Source organism: Aethalodelphis obliquidens, unplaced genomic scaffold (genome assembly GCF_003676395.1).
Source record: "Aethalodelphis obliquidens isolate GAN/ISIS:26980383/991018 unplaced genomic scaffold, ASM367639v1 scaffold3, whole genome shotgun sequence".
In the NCBI taxonomy this organism is placed as follows: Eukaryota; Metazoa; Chordata; class Mammalia; order Artiodactyla; family Delphinidae; genus Aethalodelphis; species Aethalodelphis obliquidens.
Genome location: NW_020837947.1, coordinates 8,625,702 through 8,630,345, shown reverse-complemented (window position 1 = coordinate 8,630,345; position 4,644 = coordinate 8,625,702). Strand labels below are relative to the sequence as shown.

Sequence of the window (4,644 nt, the reverse complement as noted above, 5' to 3'; positions counted from 1 at the left end):
TTTTAAAATATTTTAAAAAAAAAAAAAAAAAAAAAAAAAAAAAAAAAAAATGCGTTTTGTTATATGAAAAAAGTTTTTTTTTTTTTTTAATTTACAAAAGTTTGTTTGTAATGGCTGGGGATCAGTTAACGTGGGAGTTAAGATTCCTTTCAATTTCTTAACTGGTTCATTTTGTTAGTTTTCTTAGAGCTTAATTTATCTCTTTGAGGAAAAGTGGAGTGAACTGTAACACAGAGAATGTTAGAGTGTCCTGTGCAGCCCTATCAAGGCCTTTTGGAGGAGGCACGCTGACCTGCACTGGACGCTCTACTCAAGAAATGGGCGTGCTTTCTGTTAGTGATAGCGGGAGTCTACATTTATTCTAATCTTTTGATGTTGTGAGGTTTTAAAATATTTTAAACATGGAATTGGAATTTTTGAAAATGATAAAGCGTATTTGTGGCTTGATCTCACACCGTCCGAAGCACGAACAGGCTGGTTGCCAATCCCTTGGAAACACGGGGAGTGTTTCTGCCTCTTGTGGGGTAGCGTGCACAAGGACATCACAGAACTTACGAGAGGTAGATATGTTCGTCTGGTGTGAACCTAGGAGAGGAATCAGAGACTGAGATTTGAAAACAACTTGTAAATATTGCTGCAGATGCGTGAGTGCCCCGGGGGCTGAGACTGTGAGAGGTGCTTACACAGTGTGGGCACAGCAGCTGGGTTTTCTCTCCCCTTGAATCGGGAGGATCGTGTCTATGGGCATATCCTGATATTCATCTCCTTAAATTTCCCATCCCTTTGCAAGGCTTAATGTATTTCAGTCAGTCATTCGAAGGCAGGTTGTTCAACCAGATTTCCTTGTTCCTAAGCTCCCCCTCTCTGAAGCGGCACAGCCAGGTCACTCCCAGGTGGTCAGAGTTATCTCCACACATCTCGCGTTTCCTCAGTTTGTGAAGCCGATGCCCTGCAGGCTTTTCTCAGCTTGAGAGGGAAAGACCAAGATTTACTGTGAGCCGCCTGGCCTGCACTTGTGCTCAAGCAGGTCTGGGCTCTCGAGAGAGGAGGAAAGGTCCTAAGATCTCCAGTCAACCATATATATTTGGTCGATAAACACTAAGGATAAACACTGCGTCGTAAGGTATTAAATTCTTCAGCACTTTTTCTTCATCTAGTGGTTAGCTATAAGCCACAGGGTTATAGGACAGGGGCTGAGGCAACCTCCCAGGAAGCTGGCCCCGCTGAAGGCTCTGCCCTGGAGGGCACCATGCCCGGGGCATTGTAACTTTACCGCTCTAAGCTCATGAAGCGTGATTTCTGAAACCCCAGCCTCCTTATGTTGAAATAAGGATGCTTTTCAAAATATCCAAGATGACTGCGTTGCTCTGAGTGAACTGACATAGGAAATCGCTTGGGGAGAGAGCTAAGTAATTTATAAGCCAACTCCCCCCCTCCCCGCCTACTTTCTTCGAAGCTCTCTGCTCGCTCGCTCTCTAGTTTTGTCCACGCTGGGCTGCCTTCCAATCCTGGGGCCAAACCAAAGAAAAGGCTTGGGAAAACTTGAGGGTAGACGATAGTCACAACTGAACTGGGTCCTGGACAGGTTTTTGACCCTATCATTTTCCTCTCCCTGCTTCTTCCTCAGCCTGAGACTCATTCCTCAAGAAGTGGATTTGCTGTGGGAACAGGAGAGAAAATAGGTTTTAAAATCAAGAAAGAAGAAGCTCTAGGGTAGCAATTTAAAAAAGCAAAACCAATGTACAGATTGCTGCAGTCAGTGCCAAAGTCCTGTGACCAGCACTGGCCTTGGGCTTGTGTTGAGGGTCCAGGAGACACCTGAGGTTTCTGCCTTCTGAGCAGGTTTTCTGCTGAGGACCCCAGGAGCTCAGAGGAGGGAGAGGTGAGGGAGGGCTGAACTGGCTCAAGGTGACTTCCCAGAGCACCCAGGTGGGAGCATTTCTGCAAGCGGGTCGGGATTAGAAAGGGAGACAGACATTGTCCGGGAGAGGGAACGTCGTGGGCATGAGTGTGGACCATTCACCGTGTGGGAGGCTGTGTTAAGCATTTCTTGACACCAAATGTTTTATTTAAATCTTCAAACAATCTTACGTGACAGCTACCACCATTATCCCAATTTTATAGGGGAAGAAACGGAGGCTTAGAGACACAAGGGAGCCCAAGGCCATGCGGTCAGTAAGCCTAGAACCAGGTCTCCAGAGTCCCGTCTCTTCTTTTTGTTTTAAATTTAAATCACTGTGAGTGATCCAAAATTATTTTTAATGGTAAAAATGAACACATACAATCAAGTAGAATATTACAGTCATTAACAATGGGATGCTCTGTTAACAGAGATGCATACCAGCTGTTGTGAATTTCAAGAGCAGCTTATCAAACCTTGTGGTACACTTTTCTTTCATTTTAAAAAAGATACATAAACAAAATTATCTGGAAGGATATATATCAAAGAAATGATTCTTTCTCTCTCTTTTTAAATTTCTAAGGTCCTTGTTGTTTTATCTCTTTGATATATCGTAGTGTATATCTGTTAATCCCAAACTCCTAATCTATCCCATCCCTTCTTGATCTCCTCTCTCTCCTGCCTTCTGGGAGACTCGCCCGGAGGGACGGGGTCTTAAAAGCCACTCGGAAGAGTTTGGATTGGAGGCTGCAGGAAATGGGGTGTGAGCATACCCACTTTGCCAGAGGAAAGCCAGGTGAAAGTCTGCCTGCATTCTGCAGGACAGACTCAGGAGGGGAAGAGGAAGGTGAATGAAGCAGGTGAAAGTCTTTTCAGTGAACGAGGTGTGAAGGGATGAGGCGGGCGGCAACAGAGATGGGGAATGTGAGGGAGAGTTCAACAAAGGGGTGATTGAACTTGGTCATAGGGGATGAAAGAGGGAAAAGTGAAAAACAGTTCTGTGGACTAGCAAAACTGATAGCTCTTCATGCTTAACTGGAAGAACCAAAGGAAATAGAGAGTAAAAGAGAAGCAACAGAAAGAACTAGGTAAACAAAGGCAAGTCGGAAAAGACTTAGACGGGAAGGTTGGTTGAAAGTTGCTTCCAGTGATGGGGGCCGTGTGTTATCCTTAGCAGGAGCCATCAAAAGAGCCGTGATTTGGGAGAAGGAAAGAAGAGAGAGTCAGATTCCTAGAATTTGGAAAATGTCATCTTTCAAATTTCAGACTGATACTCCCAGTATTTTCATAATCTCATGTTTCGGTAAAACACCGAATCACCACTTTATATCCACAAGGCAAATAACTAATGTATGAGAATGGAATAATTCCAAATCATGATTGTAAATCCTTCTGCCCTTCAAGTGAGGAAAGGGTATAACTCTATAAAAGATTGAAAAGAAATTGAATGCCAGGTACGGTTTAACAGATTTGGCCAAGGAAGGATTTTAGCTTGGTGCCAAGGTTAAAGGGACATTCTTCTACTGCTTCTCTTTGTTTCAAAACTTGATTTCTTCTTTTTTCTAATCTGATTTTTAGCAGTCGATAGGAACTATGTTAATTTGTTTCACATGAAAGAGTACATAGACAAGTTAAATATACTGAGTAAAATATTTCACATAGCTGTACATTTCTAAATTTTCAAGAGGTTAGCCATAAATTTTCAAAAGGTTAGCCACTAAGATTAATTTCACAGAGAAAAAGCCTTTTGTTCTTTGAAATACAGCTTTTTCTTCTTAGCTCTGATTTGGAGATAGCATCTGTTTTAGTTCTCACGACAAAGCTGGGTTGATTCACGTGGTGTAGGTACACTGCTTTCTGTGGGAACAGGACAGATGATGATTACATAAAGGATCGTGATATTCTTTTTATCCGTTGGCCAAATGAGAGTAAGGATTACCTAACAGCCTTTGAAGCCTTATGTTACCAAACATCTAGTTAAAAATGGAAATTTATGGGATACTTTTTTTTGTTTTTTTGCGGTACACGGGCCTCTCACTGTTGTGGCCTCTCCCGTTGCGGAGCACAGGCTCCAGACACGCAGGCTCAGCGGCCATGGCTCACGGGCCCAGCCGCTCCACAGCATGTGGGATCTTCCCGGACCGGGGCACGAACCCACGTCCCCTGCATCGGCAGGTGGACTGTCAACCACTGCGCCACCAGGGGAGCCCTGTGGGATACTTTTTGAAAAAGTTTATTTTTGAAAAGCTTATTTTGTGCTTACTGAAGGGAATGTTTACACAGTAGTTTGAGTATCATTTTTATTGTTGGTGTTGAAGTTGAAATTTCTTCTGTGGTCAGCACTTGATTAGTCATGGCAGGTCTTGCTTTTAAAGCCTTTTTGAGATGAGTAAGCTTTCCATACCCTTGAGTTCATGTTCAAAGTTGTCAGCTCACTCAGTTCAGCTGAAACTTTTCGCCCTGCAGGAAGGTCAGTGCCAGGAGGCCATTTTCCCAGTCTGGCACTCAGCATGGTGGTGAAGTGCTGCCTTGGTTAAAACTCTGGGCTGAAATGTCGGCGAGAGTTAAGGATACTGGGGACGTAGGGATACCAGACAGGCTTGTACGTCCTTTCCAGTCATGTGTTCACAGGAATTTCTACAATAACAGACCCACGTCCATAGATCAGACCAAGAGGGCATTCTAGTGCCGAATAGGAGTCATGGGTGGATTTACCGATTTTAGATGATTCCACTGCTGCACTG

At 43.8% G+C, this 4,644-nt stretch overlaps 1 protein-coding gene across 6 annotated transcripts in view; it reads left to right on the top strand.

Annotated features, from left to right (window-relative positions):
* Nucleotides 1–4,644, top strand: part of SYTL3 (synaptotagmin like 3) — an 88,267-nt gene that overhangs the window by 19,232 nt on the left and 64,391 nt on the right. The window lies entirely within an intron of this gene.